The sequence below is a fragment of the Bombina bombina genome, chromosome 2, assembly GCF_027579735.1.
Source record: "Bombina bombina isolate aBomBom1 chromosome 2, aBomBom1.pri, whole genome shotgun sequence".
Classification (NCBI taxonomy): Eukaryota; Metazoa; Chordata; class Amphibia; order Anura; family Bombinatoridae; genus Bombina; species Bombina bombina.
In genome coordinates this window covers 1,191,320,385-1,191,346,081 of record NC_069500.1, presented here as the reverse complement: position 1 = coordinate 1,191,346,081, position 25,697 = coordinate 1,191,320,385, and positions in this window count along the sequence as shown.

Here is a 25,697-nt window from a genome sequence, read left to right as displayed (position 1 = left end):
AGATCAAAGTGAGCCCTTTGGGCCTCTCCTAAGAGAAATGGTGCAAGGTTTCCCGCCCACATTGTGTGGCCACTGCTCCCTAGTGGCAGTCTTTTTAAAAGGAGGTAAGCTTCCAAATCATCTTGCTGAATCATCTTCTGCAGGTACTGACTTGTGAGAGCTTTGTATTCAGAGCAGCCTTTTGCTAGCTAGCTAATTGCACCAGCTGAGAGCACCTGAAATTTAACTGTTTTCATTCTGGATAAACAGAGAGCTCCATTCTCCTGCTAACATAATAATTATCTCTGACCCTGTGACAATGTATATATATATAAAACACGGAAGAGGACTGCACTCTCAGATTGGACTGGTACACATCCCATGACCCTGCAAAATGCATAGCCCTGGGTGCTCAATAGCAATCTCAGGAAGAAGCACTGTCCCCAGAGTCCCGGGCAGTTAACCCCTGACAGGTATGTGTGCAAGGCCCATAGGGAAAATTATAAAACAAATTAATACAGCACACATAGAAAGTCCAGCATTCACTTACAAGCACTCAGCTAATATTAGAAGCAAAAATGGAAGAGTTAGTTACCACATCTGGCCAAATGGGGCAAGCCCAGGTCTCTCCCAAAACCTGGGTACCTAAACAGCCACACAATGCAAGCTCTCAATCAAACAAACTGGGAACACGTCAAGGGTGCACAGACTCATGTAATCACCCTAGACATATACAAAACATGGAAGGGGTCTGCGCTCTCAGACTGGACTGGGTACACATCCCATGACCCTGCAACATGCATAGCCCTGGGTTTGTATAAACACACACACATAACATATTATGGCAAGATATACAGCGTACAAGAGAACAGTTTGGAATTATAAGACTTGACAGAGGAGCTATACGCATTTTACAGCAAAATCTACAGTCTACAAAATCAGGTCTTCCTTTTATAGTTCACTAAACAGAGGTTCTCTCAGGTGAGCATTATTATATATTTTACTGCCTTCCTTTAAGTATATATATATATATATATATATATATATATATATATATATATATATATACAGTATATATATATATATATATATACAGTATATATATATATATATATATACAGTATATATATATATATATATATATATATATATATATATATATATATATATATATATATAAAGATATCAGACATGTACCCTGTCCCCTTTAAAATGGAAAAGATATTACAATGTTCCATCTTGAGAAGTCAATTGTAGTCAGCTAAGAATACCCTGGAGGGTTGAGTGTTTGGGTATGGGTGGGTTGAGGTCAGACATGTAACCAAACAATGACTAATATGCTACAAGAAAACATTTGACAATCAAATGTCAATCAGCTCATAAGCATGAACAGTTTATTTTTTCATTTTTTTAATTACCCTTTGAGAATGACTTTGATCATGCAGAGGAAACATATGCTATTTAAATGCTATAACACTTAATCTTAATGAACTAATCAATGTCTCCACTTTTTAGATTATTCTGCTATTTGACAAGAGATAAATTAATAGAGTTCTTCATGCTGTAGCTTTGTAGCTACTTGCAAAGATTAAAGCAATTGTCCATGTTAGATGAAATGCACAGTGACACTGAGCTGTAATCTAAAAGTGGCACAACCTAAGGGCTTATGTGTTTGTCTTACATTGTAGCATTTTATAAGGTCATATCGCAGACTGGAAGAAGAACTAGTATTTGATAAACAAACAGCATTGTTCTACAGATTATTTTTAAAATAAATATAAATTAAGTGCATTTTGTTACATTTAAAATTCCCTGCCTGTATTGTACATTATCCATAACTACTTCAGATTTGACACTGGTATTAATTCAGTAAACATTTTTCTTTAAGCAAACATTATAAGAACCCATTTCAAACCATGGTAAAAATCTTATAGCCCAGGTGATTTTTGGCTTCAGATTTAAAGACATGTCAATCAATCAAAATTGTCTTCAATTCAATGTGATTAATGTGTTTTTGCATAAAGGGCATTATTGCATAATTTATGTTGACCTTTATGGAGAGTTTGTAGGTTTTTGGCAGATCTCCTTGGAAGGAAGTTATAACTAGCCAATAGAAAATAGTACATCATCACAAAATGGATACACTACCTTACTTATTTAAAACAATATGAATTTTAGCTGTATAGTTGGTTTGGTGGAGAGAGAGTTAACGGAAGGCAATTGCTAAAAATTTTTCTTACTGCACCTAGATAAACATGAAGCATACGCATCATTGCATACTACACATCACACCAACACAACACATGCAAACAAACACACATGCACACATACATATACACATGCACACACACATGCACGCACATACATGCACACACACATACATACACACACACACACACACAGCCGCACATACATACACACATGCACATGCACACACACATACACGCACACACAATAACCCCCTTGAAAAAATATTGCATGTGAATACTTTGGACTCAACAGAAAATAGGGCTGATCCTTCAAATTTTTCCAGGGCTATTTTTATTCTTAAGACCACTGCTTCTTAATTCCTGTTTCCGGCAAGCCTGAATAGATGCATTTAAATGCATAGAGGGCTTGAAAAATCGGCCCCATAGATACACAGACACACATACATACACACGCACACACACATACATGAACACATACATGCACACACAAACGCACACACACATACATGTACACACAAACACACCCACAGACACATATTTTTGTTATAAGGTTAGAGTAATTGGGGTAGTGAAAGGGAGCATGAGAGGGTGAGTAATGGGGCATAACCTAGAGAATAAAAGAGGTAGGGAGAGTGAAGGAGGGAATAAAAAGGGAAAAGAAAAAGAGAGAGAGTGAGAGGGGATAGAGGCCCTGATGATCAAAAGTGCTCTGAGGCGCCTATATATTTAAAAGGGATCTGACGCAATGTCGAGAATGCTGGCAAAATATTCAAAAGTGCCAACATTACTCTTTAAGGGCTGCATTGCACTACCCACTGGCTGTGTGTCTTCTTGTCAGCATTGACTACATGCTGGAAAAGATATACACAGATCTTTCAGCAGGTCCTGCATTTCTATATTGGCCTAGTAATAGGGATTGAACCAGCGCCTACTCTATACCCTTAGAGCTTGGTGGGGGGGGGGGGGTGATATCTAGTAACCACCAATAGAAATTGAGTGAAGGATGGGGATCCCCCAAGCGCCTACCAAACCAGAGGCAGAAGAAGGGATTAGTAACGATAGAAATCTAGTTGTAAAGTTAATAGAGATTTATTACAAAGTCTAAAAACATATAATATAACTCATGGATCCATGAAGAATATAACAGGGTAAATAAACAAATATATTAATTATTAAAAACATACAGATGTAAATAAAAACAATGGATGGTCACAGGTAAGTGGCCTATCTATAGCGCAGAACTGGGTGCAGATAAGCAGGATATCACTATGATAAGTACAACAAATAACAAGTGTAGAGAAATATTCAAAAAATCCAAAAAATACAAGTGTTGAGATAATCAAAAAATCACATGTGTTGGGAAATATTCAAAAAATCAAAAAATCATCGTGATGAAAAAGTCTCAATGAAAGAGTGTCAATAAAAACAATAATGTGAATTGCAATTCAGTTCCAAAGATCAAAAGTAAAAATGAAAAAATTGTAGTGAAAAAATGATGGTGAAAAAATTAATAAATTTTTTTAAATAAACTCCAGTGCACAAACAAAAATTGAAATAGTCACCCAAACCTATATGGATATTTCTTGCAGTGGTCCCATATGTAGATATATCCTTGAGGGTATGGAGAGATGAAGGATAGTGCCCACAGAAGTGTGGAACAAGGAGTCAGAAATCGGTGTATGAACCAGATTAACACAAAAGAAGCGATATCCACCTAAAAATATGTGAAAAAGAAAAATATAGTGCAGATTACTTCACACAATATTACATAAATGGAAATAGGCTTACCAATACTCAGTCGACGCGTTTCGGCCCTAGTATAGGCCTTTATCAAGACTGGGTTGACTAAGGAATGTGTATCCTTATAAAGGGTATTGTAGCCAATAGTTTGTGTTGAATTTTTGCGCCAAAAATAAGCTCCGCCCACTTCCTGTTAGATGCATTGTGGGTATGGGCATTAGTTTTAAGGGTAAGGGCATTCTTTTCAGTGGTTGTCCTTTATTCGATTTCAGCCAAGTTATCAGGGGTTCTAGACTTAATATGTGTAATGTGAGTAGACCGTTTGTCTATCTCATATATGTTGTTAAAACTGAAATGAAAAATTAGATTTAAGATAAAAATAGAAACTGATGCCGGAACCTGACTTCCGGTTATCATTAATCGTGATGTCACTTCCTGTGCAGTAATAGGCCTACGTAAAATGTAGTGGCCGATTGTAACATAATTACTATATCTAACTACACTTGATCGTAGATCAGTATTTACACTTTCTGAGGGTGGGTCCTACTATCAAGTATCAGAGGATAGGTCCTAATATTAGATATCAGAGGACAGGTCCTAATATCAAATACTGCCCACGGAGTTTAACTTCCGGTATTGGCAAATTATAACGTCATTTCCGGTTTAGGAGTGCCCACGGAGTATCACTTCCGGATTCGGCAAACCGTGACATTATTGCTGAGTAAATAGAGCGGCACTATCTCTTAAGGAGTTTGGCTGAATTGTAATAAACAACAGTATAGTGCTTTCAAGGACTTTATGCCATATCCGGACCATTAGTAAAAACATTTGACATAACTTGCAATGTGGGAGACAGGACCTGGCTTGTAGTTAATAAAGATAACGCTTGTTTGTGTATCACTTGTGAGCGTATAATGAAATGATAGAATCATATTGGCGATAATTACTTATGTATTCAGAGCTTATAATATACATGGGATACTAGAAAACCAGTGATGGCATCACAAAGGCATATTCCAAAACATATCAAAAACAAATACTTTAAAAAATAAAATACGAGAAGTAACATATATATATATATAAATATAGGAGATAGCATATATACAGAAGAAGGCTATTACTATTGGAACTAATGAGCTGTTGTAACAATTCATAGCTTCCGTATTACATGGAATTGTAGAGTTACCGATAATGGTATAACAAACCTTACTAAAAATAGAAAATATCATATAAGGGACATTAGTCCTCATATGTTTGTAATGATATTATCACCCAGGATCGTGACGACACTACCAGACTTGATGGCGATTAGAGCTATAATTTGAGTCAATCTAGCTAGTAGCTGGAATGGGCAACTGAGCCGGTGATCTAATGGGTTCCTTAAATCACGGTAGATGCTATATAAATACGCATCAAGACTAAATTTAAATGATAGTGGTATAACTTTAGGTCAAATTGAGCCGATGACCAGCTCTGACTAGGTTGTGGCGTCACGACAGCACAAACAACGCTATTGGTGGTTGATATAATTATGGACAACAGGGGGCTAATCCATAGGCTTAATGGGGAACCTAGATCGGCTCAGAAATCAAACAAAAGCCTTAGTATAGTGTAAGAGATTAAGACCTTATTTAGGTCTAGCATTATGGAGACGAGGTTACTGGCATGGCACTATAGGGGACTGGTGTGAATCTAGAGTTGGTTATAACCGGTAGTTGAGGCTATGGTTGAAATTGGTTCAATGTATTCTCAAAGAAATTGCTTCACAATGATGTGTACATATCAGGATAATGTATCCATATCAGGATGTGACCCCACAAAGTATTAAGGGTACAGGGGTTAATGTGTACGTGAAGAACAACAGATAGACTATAGATTGGCTAGCTATTTACTTAGAGGAGAAAGAGGATTGGTAAATTAGGGCTATCCCCTAGTGGCTATAGTCTAATGTAGAATAAGAGCAACTAGTGTACTTAGACAAAAGTTATATGATAATGATGATAATCATATTCAATAAACTGCAAAGGGCTGCATATATCATAGTGGGTGTGTTATCTAAAAGGATCCCTGAATGGGTACCCAATCGGTGGTAGGTGGCGCAAGAAAGGGACACACTCATAACCAGAGGTCGGGGATGATCATGATACACAGGTGCTCCTAGAGATTTAGGGGGAAGTTCATTTGAGGGCAGGGTTTAAGTAATTTTGAACAAATGGGAAAAATCCTCTTTGTTATTCAATCCCTTAGGATGAAGGCAGTCCAAAGTAAAAATCCATTTGAATTCTGTAATAAGTAATTTTTTCTCAAAATTACATCCTCTCCATCCTTTGTTGACTTTCTGAATGCCCATGAAGCTCAGATCTTTAATATTACCCTTATGTTTTAGGGTAAAATGTTTGTATAGTGATGTTTCCATGCTGCATTTTTCGATTTGTAACAGATGTTCTTGTATCCTGTCTCTTAAAAGTCTCAACGTTTGGCCCACATATTGTAGACCACATGAGCATTATAACATATATATAACCCATTTATCTTGACATCGTATCATGTCATGGACCTTATGTGTCACTCCTGTGTTATGGCATTTAAATGTTGCAGATTTATTCCACACTTGCATGCTTTGCAGGACGGACAGGGAAAGAATCCTTTAATCATCTTCCCAAATACATCTTTTACTCCGACCGTCTCCTTTTTAGATACACTGGGTGCAATCTTATTTCTCAAGTTCTTAGTTTTCCTATATATAAATCTAGGTTTGGGAGGCAGTTTCTCACCGATCAATTCATCCTCCTTCAGGAGGGGTCAAATTTTTATTGAAGATGTTCTCAATAATATCCCTGTTCTGACTATATTCGGTAATCATTGGAATGTCTAGAAAGTCACTCTTCTCCTCTTATTTTCGTCTTATATTTAATCACGTCTGTGCGTTCAATCTTTCCTACTTCGGATATTTTTTCATCCAACATCCTTTCAGTATATCCTCTCTCAAGGAATTTAGATTTAATCACTTAGGCCTGTTCTTCCCATTTTTCATGGTTTGAGCAATTCTTCCTCATCCTCAACAACTGCCCTTTTTGGCATGTTATTCTTCCAGTTATTGTGGTGGCAGCTCATCATGTGAATATAGTTGTTACTATCCACATCTTTGAAGTATGTAGAGGTTTCTATCTCTCCTTTGTTGATCTTTATCTTTAGGTCCAGGAAGGTTATTTCTGTAGTGCTCCACTCATATGTGAATTTCAAGTTGTTATTCATCACTTCAATGGTGAAATCCAGATCCTCCTTAGTCCCCTTCCATACCATTAGGATATTGTCTATGTATCGACGGTAGAGGACCAGGTCCGCGCTCGCTGGGCAAGACTCCCAGAAGATTTGTTCCCACCTCCCCATATAGAGGTTCGCGTAACTTGGCGCAAATCTGGTCCCCATAGCCATGCCACAGACTTGTTGGTAGTAGTTTCCATTATCGTAGAAGTAGTTATGATTCAGAATAAATCCGATACTTTCCAATATAAACTCCATTTGGTCTGTAGGCATATCAGGATCTTTTGTGAGAAAGAATTCAACCGCTTCTATACCTTGTTGGTGTGGTATGCTGGTATACAGGGATGCCACGTCACATGTAACCATAATGAATCCTTCTTCCCAAGTAAATTCTTCCAACAGATTCAATACTTGGGTCGAGTCTTTGAGATAAGATGGAAGTCGTCTCACATACTTTTGTAAATTTAGATCGACGTACTCGGAAAGGTTACTGCTTAGGGAGCCAATACCGGATATTATTGGTCTCCCTGGTGGATTCTGAAGAGATTTGTGAATCTTAGGAAGATGATACATCACTGGAGTGATGGGATAGTTCACTTTGATATAGCTAAATTCTTTCTCATTTAGAATTCCTAGTTCTTTGGCTCCATCTAGCATGTTTATTAGTTCCTTGTTTTATATATCCACTGGGTTTGCTGGTAGTCTCTTATAGGTGTTTTGGTCACCAAGGATCCTTTCATTCTCCCTTCTATAGTCACTCTCGTTTAGGATGACAATGCCTCCCCCTTTGTCTGCTCACTGGGAAGGGCTCACTGGGAAAAACCCAGGGGCAATTATAATCATAAAAGACATACTAACAACTGGGCATATGATACTAATCCAAATAGAAGATTGAGAGAGGAATATTCTCCAGAGAGAAGGAGAGGTGTATGGCAAAATTGGAGGAACCAGACCCATGGGTGGGCACCAGCATATTCACACAGACGGAGAAATCACTTTGACCAGCCAAGGAGGAACTACTATGATCAACCAAGAAGTAATTATAATGAGGATAGCTTTTATCAAAAAAGACGAGGAGGCTATGAAAAGCCCTATGAATACAACAGAATGGACTCCTATTCAGATGATTTTGGAGCAAGACGAGAGACCAACTATGACTACGACAATAGAGATATATACAAGACCCCTGTATGGAAAGGAGGACTGAAAGCTATGAATAACCATTCCGGAGAATCTCCAAGAGATATGAACATAAGAGATGAGTGGAACACTCAACAACGTGCAACGAGGATAGAACCACAAAACAATTACAACAATCCGGCTACCACTGGAGTAGAGTCATCTTCTTCTTCTTTTTTAGGGGTGGATCACACTCACAACAGAGAGAGATTCCCGAGATCGCAAAAAACTGTGGAATGGGAAGAGCCAACGTCCTCCAAAACAGGAAGAAGACCCATAGAGGAAGCAGAAGAGGGGTCAAAATAAAGAATAATAAAATATCGAATGCAGATGTAATTGATTTAGAAAACCAAAAGAGCACTGATGGCATCTTCAATTTGAGTGACTATACACTGACAAGTGATGAGACGATTCTAAAAGTTGGGCTCTCATTTGCACCCACTAGAAGCCTTGACAAATTCCAGACCTTTATTAATGTAAAGGAATTCAATCGAAAACTCACCCTTAAGAGTTTTTTTTCCAAATCGCTGGTAGAAAATTCTACTTGGGTATCAAAGAGACAGACTATCATTGAAGAGGGAGACCCCTATATACATACTGGGCTGAAACCTAAGTCGGTGTTTTATCCTACCAACAGTAAAGGATCGGCAATCGAGGCCTTCAAGACCATCGTATGTAAAGAAATAAAGGATCTCCAACCGAAAAGATTGAAGATCAAGAAACATAACCTTACAGACCATCAGATCAAAACAATCAAAAATTTGGAGAAAAACCACAAAATAGTAATTAAGCCAGCAGACATCCTAAACGAGAGTGACTATAGAAGAGAGAATAAAAGGATCCTTGGTGACCAAAACACCTATAAGAGACTACCAGCAAACCCAGTGGATATAAACAACAAGGAACTAATAAACATGCTAGATGGAGTCAAAGAACTAGGAATTCTAAATGAGAAAGAATTTAGCTATATCAAAGTGAACTATCCCATCACTCCAGTGATGTATCATCTTCCTAAGATTCACAAATCTCTTCAGAATCCACCAGGGAGACCAATAATATCCGGTATTGGCTCCCTAAGCAGTAACCTTTCCGAGTACGTCAATCTAAATTGACAAAAGTATGTGAGACGACTTCCATCTTATCTCAAAGACTCGACCCAAGTATTGAATCTGTTGGAAGAATGTACTTGGGAAGAAGGATTCATTATGGTTACATGTGACGTGGCATCCCTGTATACCAGCATACCACACCAACAAGGTATAGAAGCGGTTGAATTCTTTCTCACAAAAGATCCTGATATGCCTACAGACCAAATGGAGTTTATATTGGAAAGTATCGGATTTATTCTGAATCATAACTACTTCTACGATAATGGAAACTACTACCAACAAGTCTGTGGCACGGCTATGGGGACCAGGTTCGCGCCAAGTTACGCGAACCTCTATATAGGGAGGTGGGAACAAATCTTCTGGGAGTCTTGCCCAGCGAGCGCGGACCTGGTCCTGTACCGTCGCTACATAGACGATATCCTAATGGTATGGAAGGGGACTAAGGAGGATCTGGATTTCACCATTGAAGTGATGAATAACAACCTAAACAACTTGAAATTCACATATGAGTGGAGCACTACAGAAATAACCTTCCTGGACCTAAAGATAAAGATCAACAAAGGAGAGATAGAAACCTCTACATACTTCAAAGATGTGGATAGTAACAACTATATTCACATGATGAGCTGCCACCACAATAACTGGAAGAATAACATACCAAAAGGGCAGTTGTTGAGGATGAGGAAGAATTGCTCAAACCATGAAAAATGGGAAGAACAGGCCCAAGTGATTAAATCTAAATTCCTTGAGAGAGGATATACTGAAAGGATGTTGGATGAAAAAATATCCGAAGTAGGAAAGATTGAACGGACAGACTTGATTAAATATAAGACGAAAATAAAAGAGGAGAAGAGTGACTTTCTAGACATTCCAATGATTACCGAATATAGTCAGAACAGGGATATTATTGAGAACATCTTCAATAAACATTGGCCCCTCCTGAAGGAGGATGAATTGATCGGTGAGATACTGCCTCCCAAACCTAGATTTATATATAGGAAAACTAAGAACTTGAGAAATAAGATTGCACCCAGTGTATCTAAAAAGGAGACGGTCGGAGTAAAAGATGTATTTGGGAAGATGATTAAAGGATTCTTTCCCTGTCCGTCCTGCAAAGCCTGCAAGTGTGGAATAAAATCTGCAACATTTAAATGCCATAAGACAGGAGTGACACATAAGGTCCATGACATGATACGATGTCAAGATAAAGGGGTTATATATATGTTACAATGCCCATGGGGTCTACAGTATGTGGGCCAAACGTTGAGACTTTTAAGAGACAGGATACGAGAACATCTGTTACAAATCGAAAAATGCAGCATGGAAACATCGCTATACAAACATTTTACCCTAAAACATAATGGTAATATTAAAGATCTGAGCTTCATGGGCATTCAGAAAGTCAACAAAGGATGGAGAGGAGGTAATTTTGAGAAAAAAATTACTTATTACAGAATCCAAATGGATTTTTACTTTGGACTGCCTTCATCCTAAGGGATTGAATAACAAAGAGGATTTTTCCCATTTGTTCAAAATTACTTAAACCCTGCCCTCAAATGAACTTCCCCCTAAATCTCTAGGAGCACCTGTGTATCATGATCATCCCCGACCTCTGGTTATGAGTGTGTCCCTTTCTTGCGCCACCTACCACCGATTGGGTACCCATTCAGGGATCCTTTTAGATAACACACCCACTATGATATATGCAGCCCTTTGCAGTTTATTGAAAATGATTATCATCATTATCATATAACTTTTGTCTAAGTACACTAGTAGCTCTTATTCTACATTAGACTATAGCCACTAAGGGATAGCCCTAATTTACCAGTCCTCTTTCTCCTCTAAGTAAATAGCTAGCCAATCTATAGTCTATCTGTTGTTCTTCACATACACATTAACCCCTGTACCCTTAATACTTTGTGGAGTCACATCCTGATATGGATACATTATCCTACTATGTACACATCATTGTGAAGCAATTTCTTTGAGAATACATTGAACCAATTTCAACCATAGCCTCAACTACCGGTTATAACCAACTCTAGATTCACACCAGTCCCCTATAGTGCCATGCCAGTAACCTCATCTCCATAATGCTAGACCTAAATAAGGTCTTAATCTCTTACACTATACTAAGGCTTTTGTTTGATTTCTGAGCCGATCTAGGTTCCCCATTAAGCCTATGGATTAGCCCCCTGTTGTCCATAATTATATCAACCACCAATAGCGTTGTTTGTGCTGTTGTGACGCCACAACCTAGTCAGAGCAGGTCATCGGCTCAATTTGACCTAAAGTTATACCACTATCATTTAAATTTAGTCTTGATGCGTATTTATATAGCATCTACCGTGATTTAAGGAACCCATTAGATCACCGGCTCAGTTGCCCATTCCAGCTACTAGCTAGATTGACTCAAATTATAGCTCTAATCGCCATCAAGTCTGGTAGTGTCGTCGCGATCCTGGGTGATAATATCATTACAAACATATGAGGACTAATGTCCCTTATATGATATTTTCTATTTTTAGTAAGGTTTGTTATACCATTATCGGTAACTCTACAATTCCATGTAATACGGAAGCTATGAATTGTTACAACAGCTCATTAGTTCCAATATTAATAGCCTTCTTCTGTATATATGCTATCTCCTATATTTATATATATATATATGTTACTTCTCGTATTTTATTTTTTAAAGTATTTGTTTTTTATATGTTTTGGAATATGCCTTTGTGATGCCATCACTGGTTTTCTAGTATCCCATGTATATTATAAGCTCTGAACACATAAGTAATTATCGCCAATATGATTCTATCATTTCATTATACGCTCACAAGTGATACACAAACAAGCGTTATCTTTATTAACTATAAGCCAGGTCCTGTCTCCCACATTGCAAGTTATGTCAAATGTTTTTACTAATGGTCCGGATATGGCATAAAGTCCTTGAAAGCACTATACTGTTGTTTATTACAATTCAGCCAAACTCCTTAAGAGATAGTGCCGCTCTATTTACTCAGCAATAACGTCACGGTTTGCTGAAACCGGAAGTGATACTCCGTGGGCACTCCTAAACCGGAAATGACGTTATAATTTGCCGATACTGGAAGTTAAACTCCGTGGGCAGTATTTGATATTAGGACCTGTCCTCAGATATCTAATATTAGGACCTATCCTCTGATACTTGATAGTAGGACCCACCCTCAGAAAGTGTAAATACTGATCTACGATCAAGTGTAGTTAGATATAGTAATTATGTTACAATCGGCCACTACATTTTACGTAGGCATATTACTGCACAGGAAGTGACATCACGATTAATGATAACCAGAAGTCAGATTCCGGCATCAGTTTCTATTTTTATCTTAAATCTAATTTTTCATTTCAGTTTTAACAACATAGTAGACAAACGGTCTACTCACATTACACATATTAAGTCTAGAACCCCTGATAACTTGGCTGAAATCGAATAAAGGACAACCACTGAAAAGAATGCCCTTACCCTTAAAACTAATGCCCATACGCACAATGCATCTAACAGGAAGTGGGCGGAGCTTATTTTTTGGCGCAAAAATTCAACACAAACTATTGGCTACAATACCCTTTATAAGGATTCACATTCCTTAGTCAACTCAGTTTTGATAAAGGCCTATACTAGGGCCGAAACGCATCGACTGAGTATTGGTAAGCCTATTTCCATTTATGTAATATTGTGTGAAGTAATCTGCACTATATTTTTCTTTTTCACGTATTTTTAGGTGGATATCGTTTCTTTTGTGTTAATCTGGTTCATACACCAATTTCTGACTCCTTGTTCCACACTTCTGTGGGCACTATCCTTCATCTCTCCACACCCTCAAGGATATATCTACATATGGGACCACTGCAAGGAATATCCATATAGGTTTGGGTGACTATTTCAATTTTTGTTTGTGCACTGGAGTTTATTTTAAAAAAATTATTAATTTTTTCACCATCATTTTTTCACTACAAATTTTTCAATTTTACTTTTGATCTTTGGAACTGAATTGCAATTCACATTATTGTTTTTATTGACACTCTTTCATTGAGACTTTTTCATCACGATGATTTTTTGAATATTTCCCAACACGTGTGATTTTTTTATTATCTCAACACTTGTATTTTTTGGATTTTTTTCTCTACACTTGTTATTTGTTGTACTTATCATAGTGATATCCTGCTTATCTGCACCCAGTTCTGCGCTATAGATAGGCCACTTACCTGTGACCATCCATTGTTTTTATTTACATCTGCATGTTTTTAATAATTAATATATTTGTTTATTTACCCTGTTATATTCTTCATGGATCCAAGAGTTATATTATATGTTTTTAGACTTTGTAATAAATCTCTATTAATTTTACAACTAGATTTCTATCGTTGCTAATCCCTTCTTCTGCCTCCGGTTTGGTAGGCGCTTGAGGGATCCCCATCTTTCCATATTGGCCTACCAGTACACCAGGCGATTTCCTGGTGGGCTGAAGCAGCTGGGGCTGGCCAGCTACATTTTAAGGGGGTGGTGGTGCTGCTGCTGTGTCAAGGGTATCACCTCACCTTCTCTGAACTACCCCTATCACGGTCACAAAGAATTTCATTGTAAATTTTATTTCCTAGACCATATACCATTTAGTAACCCTCCTGTGAATGATTTCTAGTGTCTACTTAAGTCTCACTGTGAGATAGAGTGACAAACTGTTTTGAGATTCCACATCACACCATGCATACTTTTTTCCCACTATGAAAGGTAGTCATGGATGAAGTTGGGTTATAGGGTGCGTATAAAGATTTTTTTTTTTTTTTAATTACAAACCAGTATAATTTAATTCTGAAAAAAATATTGGGGGAAAGAGCATCCCAATAACCCCCTTGAAAAAATATTGCATGTGAATACTTTGGACTCCACAGAAAATAGGGCTGATCCTTCAAATTTTTCCAGGGCTGTTTTTATTCCCAGTCCAGCCCTCTATATGGAATACAGATAGACTGTCAGGTTAGGAAAAGTCCAGAAGAAGACCCAAATGCTAGGGCGAACTTAAACAACACCCTTGCACTCCAGGACGTGACCCCACGACAACCTTTGAAAAACAATGTACTCACGATGTGGAACAGGGTTAGCCTGAGTCCAAAGTAATTCAAGATATCAGCCAAATAGACTTCTGAGTAAGGAACTGGTTTCAGGAATAGTCTTCCACAGAATCAGGAGAGCAGGGATAGTCCACTTATACTCAGACAGAGGAAGGGTAAAACAAGAAACAGTTAATAATGCAGGAGTAGGTAACCTGTTATCAGGCAGTTTGAGGGTTAATACTGTGTAGTCAGTCCTTGAAGAGTTTGGCAACAGGTTATCAGGCAGTTTGTAGGTTTATACTGAATAGTCCGTACATGCAGAGTTAGATAACAGGATAACAGGTAGGTTGAGTGTTAATACAGATTAATCTGTACTTGCAGAGATTGGCAACAGGTTATCATGCAGTTTGAGAGTTTCACAGAATAGACAGTTCTTGCAATGTTTGGCAACAGGATATCAAGCAGTTTGAAGGTTTACACTGAATAAACAGTATTTGTAGAGTTTTGGCAACAGGTAAACAAGCAGATTGAGAGATTCACAGAATAAATAGTACTTGCAATGTTCGGCAATAGGTTATCAGGAAGTTAGAGGGTTAACCCAGGATAGCCAGTCTTTGCAGAGTTTGGCAGTTAAAGAGTTTCCACAGCAAAGTCCTCACAGGAGCCACAAAGAGTAACAAACAAATGGGCACTGAAGAAACAGGAAGCCCGGAATAAAAAGGCTGGTAGTGACATCATCAGGAAGGGGCGGCTCAGACTACCTGTCAATCAAGCACACAGAGAGGACAGTTGGAGCTTCCCAGCGGCCGAGCGTGACATAGACCTTAACATCTATAATATAGAAGGTAAGTCACTTGGACAGTATTACATTTGAGCAGTTTGGTGTTTATCCATAACTATACACAAACACAGGCATATAACTATATCTTGAAATATTTTCCCATTGAGCTAAGCGGTGTAGGACATGTCTATGTCCATCGGATGAAGTAGTCTGAATATTAAAGGACCAGTCAACACATTAGATTTGCATAATCAACAAATGCAAGATAACAAGACAATGCAATAGCACTTAATCTGAACTTCAAATGAGTAGTAGATTTTTTTATAACAAATTTCAGTTAAGTATATTTCCACTCCCCTTGTACCATGTGATAGCAATCAGCCAATCACAAATGCATATACGTATAGTTTGTGAATTCTTGCACATGCTCAGTAGGATCTTGTGACTCAAAAATTGTAAATATAAAAGACTGTGCACATTTTTTTTTAATGGACGTAAATTGGAAAGTTGTTTAAAATTACATGCTGTATCTGAATCATGAAAATTTTATTTAACCTGAGTGTCCCTTTAATAGTATCAATGTGTGGATTATCATTATTTTGACCTCATTTCCATCTTGTGACCACACTGTAACAAATGGGTTCTATATTAATAACACATTTATTATAATGTAGTCACAATATTAGACGTAAAACACACTCATTCCAAATGTAATTTATACTGGCTATAAAAAAAGAATATTAAAAATGCAATTGACTACAAAAAACACATTTTACAAAGCTGAAATAATGCATACTCAAAATCTTCTTCCTAAAAAGAAAAAAACATGCCAAAACTTAAAAACACATTCATTTAAATAGCAAAAACATATACATATATATTATAGTTACAAATAAAGAAAGAAAGGTGCTCAGAAGGCCTATTGATCGTATTCATACTGAATATATAGGCGTTCTATTGGAGATTTATGGGCATTCCATGGAAGTAACCTGTATTTTATTGGAAAACATCGCCAGGAGTTTCTAATTTTAAAAGCACTATCCATGTATTGCTTCTCTGGAGTTTACATTAACTATGCAGTCAAACCCTTTGCAGATGTTAAGCAAATAGTTATATAAGCAGAAAATAGTGCCTTAATAAAATACTCTAAGACGTTAAACTACAGAGGATGTTCATATTAGTTATTACAATAATATTGTAATAACTAATTTGTACATCATCTATAATAAAAGATTTTAGAGCACTGAATTCATGACAGAAGACAAAATAAAAAAAAGCCTTTAGAGCGTCATTAAAATGGCAAATGTAGTCCTTATTTTTGTTAAGGGTGGAACATTATCTAAGGATAATTAAAGTTACAAAAGTTGGGGGGGGTCGGGGTCAGCAGCAGAGCTAGACAGACGTGTCTGCACTGAGCTCCGTGATAAAAAAACCCATCTTAGGCTATTAAAAAGCAAACTTTTGTTGTCCAGTTTACTCCAACAGAGGGTATACCCTTTCTAGCCACCACCTATTAATCTGGACAAGACACCTGTCACTTTATTACCGCATACTGCCTACACAAGCCAGCTAGAAGTGGCCTTTTCAGGAGAAACTTGCCCCAAGACAATCAGGGTCACGCTGAGCACCGGCCAGGAGGAGGTAAGATCACTTTGTGCTACCAAGACCCAGCACGTTGGTACCACCACACTACCGAGGAGGGCCACAGCCACATCTCCCGACGGTGCATCAGATTTCCCAGACACAGTAACTGCACTCAGATTGTACAGACTCTGGAGGGACGGGGCTCCGCTTTAGAGTCTAAGGTACTCACCACTGGGCCGTGACTCTGCTCAGATAAAAGAGGCCTAAACGTTACCTCACTTATCACAACTAACCGCCACATGTGCTGTTATCTCGCTGACAGGCACAGACGGATCAACAACAAGCACTTAGGGCCTGAGATCTTGTAGGATCTAACTACTGGGTCAGTCAGGTTCCACAAGCAGAAGTACAAGAAAAGCTGCTGGACATAGGTGAGAAACCAACGGCCATATACAAAGTAGCGCAAATGGCCGCCATCTTACTACCCCAACTTAATGCCTGGCCCACTTAATTAACTCCCTCCTATAGAATAGAGAGATCATCCGCTTGCTGAATAAGCTTTGAGTCCTTCTCCCCCTTACATTGCCGCATTATAGCTCTGAGAGTCACGACCCAATATTATTGCCATATGACGATAACGCCCACACAGCATCCCGGTCAGTGCTCTGGGCTAGGCTATAGATTCCTGATTTGGAGGGTCGGGTCTCCACTCTTGAGCGAAGATCTGTCCTAGACTTGCAGTTTGATCCACAACTGGTACCTCTCTAGGCCTCAAACTACTGCTAAGAGAATATGCTACTCATAGAGGTAGCTACTGGAGCTCATCCCCAGATACACTAGGTTTTCAGAGCTAACAGGACATAAGCTAAGCTACACCTGGTCAATCAGACCATAACCTAAGACTGTCACTCTAGGGTGAGCCCCAACAGCACTAAGGGAGATGTGGAAAGGCGTCAATTTAATCCTCCACTCCTAAAAATAAAAGTCTGGGACAACCATCCTACAGGGCAGCCTCACATATCACCAAAAGACTCTCATACTCACTTCTTAGAAGTCAAAGTGAGACTTACATTTAAACTATTTGTAGGATACATAATCTGTTATAAAATCCCTGCAAAGCTGTAAGGCAGTACTGGCCTAATTTTTAACATAGAGTGGATGCAATCCAGTATTCCAGATTCTTATTGGTAGTGACCACAATATCTGCAGCATGAAATAATTGAAATGGGTAGCTCCTAGCCCCATCACTCAACCATTTTGCTAGATGCTCCTGTTATTTGGAAATCCTGGTCTGTCAAATCTAAATCTTTGGAGTGTTAAAGCCTGAACTCCCAAAAGCTTCATACTATAATTGTGGCTACTTAGTTTCCTAAAAATATTAAAATGTCTCATTCCTTCAAGAGGAAACAGAAGAGCTTCTCTACCCCCAAGAGGACTGTGATGGACCACTTTCACCAATCAACTTCTTTGACACATACCTCCTCAGATGAGGAGAGCCAAGACCAAGCGACCCTACTTGACTCCCAATTAAGTGAAACTCTGAAACATCATGTCTCCTCTAATTTACAAACGGACTCTTTGTCCAACAATATTGTGGATTCTATTAAATCACTATTGGCGTCCCATCATGACTCCCTTTCAAAGAAATTTGACAAAGGTCATGCTGATCTTAAAAGAGACATTTCTGATATTAGTGAAAGAACAGATATATTGGAAAGGAAGCAAAATCTGGCAACTCAACTCTTGGATCTGGAAAATAAATTGTTGTACCTGGAGGACAGGTCCCGCCGCCACAATCTCAGAATTAGGGGAGTTCCAGAGACAGTGGTCCCACAAGATTTAGGGGACTATCTCCAAGATCTCTTCAAGACAGTTATGGGATCTACCAATGAGTCTGACTCTATAATTGATAGAGCCCACAGGGCCTTGAGGCCGAGATCATTAGAAGGTGACAAACCTAGGGATGTAATTGTCTGCTTAAACTACTACACCTTCAGGGAGAAACTACTGAGAGCTATAAAAAGCAGGGACCCTGGTAGATAGATTCTCAGACCTGCAAATCTTCCCAGACCTGTTACCTCACATCCTTCAACTAAGAAAGAATTTCCTATCCTGCACCAAAATTCTAAGGGACAATGGTCTAAGGGACAATGGAATCAAATATTGATGGGGAATCCCAGTGAGGTTATTCATAGTGAAAGATAGTCAGGAATTTATTGCCTCCACAGTTTAACAAGCCAAAGACCTTCTTCAACGATGGGAACATTTGTCGGAGCCTCTCCCTAACCTTGAGATCAACCCAAGATCTCAGCAGTTACGACCAGGCATCCATCTCCACTGAATGAACCCAGTTTTGCTAATTTCCTTTCCTATATTTGAACAGATTCAGCTATCCTAGTATTAATCATTAGGGAGAAAATTCCATGTTCTTCTCTCATACCTCTTTTTGAAGATTCATCTCAAGCCTTAATCCATTGGTACCTGATCTCCTTCCCCTCTAAGGAACTACTGAGCATTCCTCATTATTCTCCTCTCCGGAGGGATTATCCTCCTCCTTAGGAAGGTTCATCCAACTGAACTGAATTCCTAAAATAGACACATGAGGAGTGCTTCTACTGAAGACACGTGAGACCATTTGAAAGTTACCCATTACTTTGTTTTCTTGTTTTCTTTCAGTTTGAAAGTTTGTTATTTTTTTCCTTTATTGTCTTCAAACGTTTAACACATTTTCACGACATCATTGAATATGGGTTAATGTTCACCCTCTTTAAAGTTTTTATTTATCTGAGTGTCTACTGATAAACTAAATCTTTCTGCCTGACATGTAGGTCATAACCATAAAAGTAGGGCATTTTATCTGCCATAGTCTCTCAAACCTTTACCATTTTTTCTGTGGAAGTAGGGGTCCTCATCCCCCTACCCCCCATTAAGAGCTAACCCTACAACTATGCAACAACCTAGCCATCTCCGTACCTTTGCAGCAGTTATAGACTCCTTACTTCCATACGGCTAGATTTGGAGTTTGGCGGTAGATGGGTTGCTAACGCCACGCGTGTTTTATGTCTAACGCACAGCATTGTTTGACTCCGGTCTTTAGAGTTCAACAAAGACCATCTAACGATGCTCCTAACGCGTGTATGTCACACGCGTAATACTGCCCGCGTAAGACAGTCTCCCATAGAGATCAATGGGAAAGCAAAAAAATAGCTTTTTTCACCTAACACTCGATCTCGCGAGAATACGCACAGCTCGGTCATATGACGCATACCACATCATGCACAACAATAACACGCCGCAAATGTCACAACAACAATCAATCAACAAAGCACACAAGCATTACACATTCACAAACGGGGGGATTTTTATTAAAATTTAATACGGGGAATACGCATATACTTTAAGATGCGGAAAATCGCAAAATAACAACAAGGAATAAAAAATATATACATACACTAGAAAAATATTCGCATTCAATATCACTATATATTAGGACAAACATACATATACAACACTTCACTAATAACACACCATCGCAAATTCACATTTAAAAGAATACTATTGGACAATGTTAGAGAAAACGACCACTATGACATCATCGCATTCTACACATTCCACAAATACTAACTCAAAATGAGCATGCGCAAATTCACACAACTAATACACATTGCACTAATATTAATTGCTAATAAAGCACACCTGAACACTAATTACAAGGGAAATTGGTACATCATTAAACATTTACACAGGATATATAAGCACCACACAAGCAGGGCTTCTTTGACTGTGTTGCTGTTGGGTCTTTGGAGATTGGAGGTTTAATATTAGAGAGTTGGTGCATTATTGTGAGTGAGTTAGTGTTAGCGTGAGAGAGTCAGTTGTTAGTGTTATCGTGAGTGAGTTAGTGGGAGTGGGAGAGAGTCTGTTAGTGGGAGCGTGAGTGAGTTAGTGGGAGTTGTTAGTGAGAGTTGTTAGTGGGAGCGTAAGTTACTGGTAGTTAGTGAGAGTTAGTGGGAGTGTTTGTTAGTGATAATTAGTAGTAGTGTGTTAGTGAGAATTAGTAGTAGTGTGAGTTAGTGAGCGAGTGATTTTTCTGTACACTTAACACATTTACACGCAAACACATTCAATACATACATACACTTATCAATAACACTACATACACTCCATACCTCCTACCCCCTCATACTACACCCCATACCCCATTCCCTGTAGTCCCATTCCCTTTCATCCCATTTACTCTTATCCCATACCCATACCCATCCCATACCCATCCTCTAGTTACATTTAGTTTACATATCCTCCTTTTAGTCTTCTTCTTCTTTTGGTTTATTTAAATACTCCTTACCCTCTTTGTTTTTTTACATCCCTCTCACACTTTCTGCACTTTTTTTGTCTTTTTAGTTCTTTATTTTGACCCCCTTTCATTTCATCACACTCACTTTTTTTTGGATTATTTGGGGTTTAGTTTAGGGAACAGATGGAGGCCAGGCAGGGGAGAGGTAGAGGGGGGAGGAGAGGGAGGGGGAGAGGAACAGGGCAGGAAGGGGAGCAGGAAGGGGGGCAGGAAGCGGGGGTGGAAGCGGTGGGTGGACCCAGCCACTTGGTTCAAGATGACCAAGTGGCTGGGCCCAGTGGCGGTCAGAGTAGGGCTTCACAGTCCGGGAAACAGAGGGCATCATCACAGGGGAAGGCCAAGGCAACTAGGGAGGCGAGGTTTTCGATGGAGGAGAAGGAGGCCCTCGTAGAGGCCTATATGGCCAGGTATAGGAGGCTGCAGCACCAGAAGACTACCCCGACTGACAAGAGGAGGCTCTGGAATGAGATAAGAAATGCAGTTAATGCAGTGGGTGGCCGGAACAGAGATCTTGATTCGATAAAACATCGCTACCGGGACTGTAAGATGGATCTCAAGAAAAAGTTAAGTCTGGAGGCCCGACATGCCACAGGAACCGGTGGCGGACCTGCCCTGGAAATAGAGTACTGCCGATGGGAGGAAATGTTGCGGCCCAGCATCTCCGAGGTGGAAATAGTCGGTATCGGAGGAATTGATACCGGGAACCTGCCACTCTCATCTGACGGTAAGCTCATTGAACAATAAATTCACATACGAATGTATTTCAAGGGACACTATACGCAAACATTTACTTTCATGATTGAGGTAGCGAATACAATTTGACAAAACATTCAAATGTACTTATATTACCTAATTTGAATCATTCTTGAGATATATTTTAATGAAGAATAGCCATGCACACGGTGAAACAATCACAGGAGGCAGCTATATTCAGCTAACAATCAGCATCTTATAAGCATATTTAGATATGCTTTTCAGCAAAGAATATCCAGAGAATGAAGCAAATTAGATAAGAAAAGTACATTAGAAAGTTGATAATAAATGTATGCTTCTAAATCATGAAAGATAAAACATTGGGTTTCATGTCCCTTTAAGGATCAGATTAATGCTATAACGTTGTTTACACGCATTCAATTACTTTGCGGTTACATCAGTATCTAGGCTATAGGTTAGGTGTGCATTTAAACAGACTGAAAACAAACGCGAAAAAATCAGATTGACCAGATATATCACAAACACGGTTTTGAAAAAGCGGAAATCGTATTGATTGTTTGATAGATTTCAAAGTGGATTAATGATTCTGCATTTGTAATTGTATCGTAAGCTAAGTCATTTAAAGCTTGATTTGCAAATATGCTAATATATACATTTTTCTTTTTTTGTTCAAATAATTTTTATTGAAAATTGGTATAGTGACATATTTTATACATTACATTATCATGACATCAAAACATCAACATAGTGTATTGTGTGAAAGTTGCAATCTTGTTCTGTCAAAGACCAAATTTCCTTAGGATTTTTCAAAACTATTAGTAACCGTAGTGGTTGGAAAGCAGTCGCCAAGAGAGGCAAAGTTAAGAAAAGGGTAGTGAGATTAGGGAAGGTGGGGAGGGGTAAATATAATTGTTGGGTAAGCTGTTATGACTATTTATTCAAAGGAGGTTTATTAGAGATTGTAAGAGTTTTGATCCCAGATGAATTGCATGTTTAATATTGTGTCTGTTTTACCCTGGTAACAATAATGCATTTTCTCTAGAGTTAGGACATGTGCTACCTCAGATCTCCATTGTGTAACAGTGGGTTTATCTTGTGTTTTCCATAGCCTAGGTATTAATCGTTTTGCACAGGTTATCATTAAGAGTAGAAGTTTCTTGCGATAGTGACATGTAAGTTTCGGAATATGATTAAGAAGAACTATTTGTGGTGATAGCACAATGTCTGTACTTAGGGCTTTGTTAATGTGTCTTTCTATCATGAGCCAGTAATCTCCTAGGTTTGGGCACGACCACCAAATGTGTGTTAAAGTTCCTATATCACCACATCTTCTCCAACAACTGGATGAAGCTGTGGGGTAAATGACTCGTAGTCGCTGAGGGGTTAAGTACCACCTGGCTAATATTTTATAGTTTAGTTCAGACATGATTAGTGAGGAGGAGGAGGAGGAGTGGGTATGCCGAAACCCCCTTTTCCAGGATTCAGGTTCTATCTCAGTGTGTAGTTCGTCAGACCATCTTACTAGGTATGTCGGGCGTTTTTCAGGGAAGGAACCTCTAAGGAGTTTATATGTCTGTGAGAGGTGAGCCCTCACATTTTTCGGGTTGGTGCACAACTGCTCAAATTTAGTCATTGGTCTTAGGATTTCTACTCTGTGGGGGCTATGGTCAATCGCATGTTTAATTTGTAGGTATGCGTACCAGTTGTGGAATGGAGGTCCCAGTTCCTCACTAAGTGAAAGTCTGTCCTTAATACCTTAAGGAGTAGTTATTAGATATATTGGCAGGTTTAACAGGAGTCTGTTGTCATTGACATGTGTGTGTAAGCTATGTTTTAAAAATATATGATAATGCAGAATAGGGGTTAGAGGGGATATTGGTGTTGATATAACATTTGAATGTGAGATCAACTCGTCCCATATTGCTAGGGTGGTTTTAATATATTGATTGTGTTGTATCATGTGGGGCCTAGAGTCTTTAGGAATCCAGGGCATATCTCTCATGTGAGTAGTTTGTAATAGATAGCTTTCTAATTGTATCCATATTTTTGAGGGTGCTGAGTGGTTCCATGCCACAATTCTAGCTAGGTGTGTCGCTTTGTAGTAGTTCGTTAAGTTGGGGACATTTTGGCCTCCATCTCCTTTACTAAGATATAGTGTGTGTTGGGCTATTCTTGGGCGTTTATATGACCAGATAAAGGAGTTTATCATCTTTTGTTGAGCTTGGAGGTAAGATTTAGGTACAGTCATAGGGAGGGTTTGGAATAGATACAGATACTTTGGTATTATCATCATTTTCACCGTGTTTATCCGACCTAACCATGATAGATGTCCTTGTTTATGCCATGAGTCTAATGAGCTCTTGATGCTATTGTGGAGGGCAGTGTAGTTATCTGAGAATAGTTTGTGTGTGTCTTTGGGAATCACCAATCCTAGATATTTAAGTCTATCTGTCAATGCAAAATTTGTTAGTTGTGATATGGACTGTATTTCTTCAGCTGTTAAGTTGACTGGTATTAGTCCTGACTTCTCCATATTAATGGAGAGGTTGGCTATTGTTTTGAAACGTTCTAGTGTTTCTATAAGAGCTGGTAGGGATTCATTTGGTGACTGTAGTGTGAGGATCACATCGTCGGCAAATAGGAGGCATTTCTGGGTAATATTACCAAACTTTAAACCCTGAATGTGTGGGTTTTTCCTAATTTGTATCGCCAGGATTTCTACCATAAGGGCGAATAGCAGTGGGGAGAGCGGGCAGCCTTGGCGGGTGCCATTGGAAATAGGGAAAGGCTGTGAAATGGTGTTGTTTATTTTGACTTTGGCATTCGGATTGTGATATAAGGCCTGTATTCTAGTGATAAATTTTTCTGAAAAGCCAAATTTTGACAGGACGGACCACATAAATCGCCAGTCCACCCTGTCAAAAGCCTTCTCAGCATCGGTGGAGAGTAAAATTAATGGTGTACTGTTATGGGCTGCTTGGTGAATTGAGTGGAGCAATCTTATGGTGTTGTCTTTTGCTTCTCGTCCTCTAATAAAGCCCACTTGATCAGGGTGTATTATATCCGGTAAAATCGTACTGAGACGGTTAGCTAAAATTTTCGCATAGATTTTTATATCAATGTTTATGAGTGAGATCGGCCTGTAATTTCCTACTATATCTTTGGGTTTGTCTGGTTTTGGGACGACTGTAATCATTGCCTCTAAGAGTGAGCTAGGAAGGGTAGTTCCACAGTCTATATCTGTGTAAAGTGATAGAAGGTGAGGACTTACTTGTTGTTGCAAAAGTTGATAGAACTTTGCGGTAAGGCCATCTGGGCCCGGTGATTTGCCGTTAGGTAGGGATTGTATTACTGAAATGATATCACGATGGGTGATAGGGGAATCCAGTAATTGTTTGTGCTCGTCAGTAATGATCGGAGTATCTACAGTGGTTAGGAATGTCATTAAGGCCTCTGTTTTGTCTACTGTTGTAGTATGTTGTATATTGTATAGATTCGTGTAGTAGGACACAAATGCTTTGGTGATTTCCTCGTTTGTATGAGTGTTTCTCCCTGTGTGATTTCTAATTGTTTTAATAAAATTGGTGAGTCTACGCTTTTTGAGAGATCTGGCTAGTAATCGACCTGCTTTATACTTTCTATAAAGAACTTGGACTTAGTAGTCATCGCTCTCATATGGGCTTTCTGTATAAGGA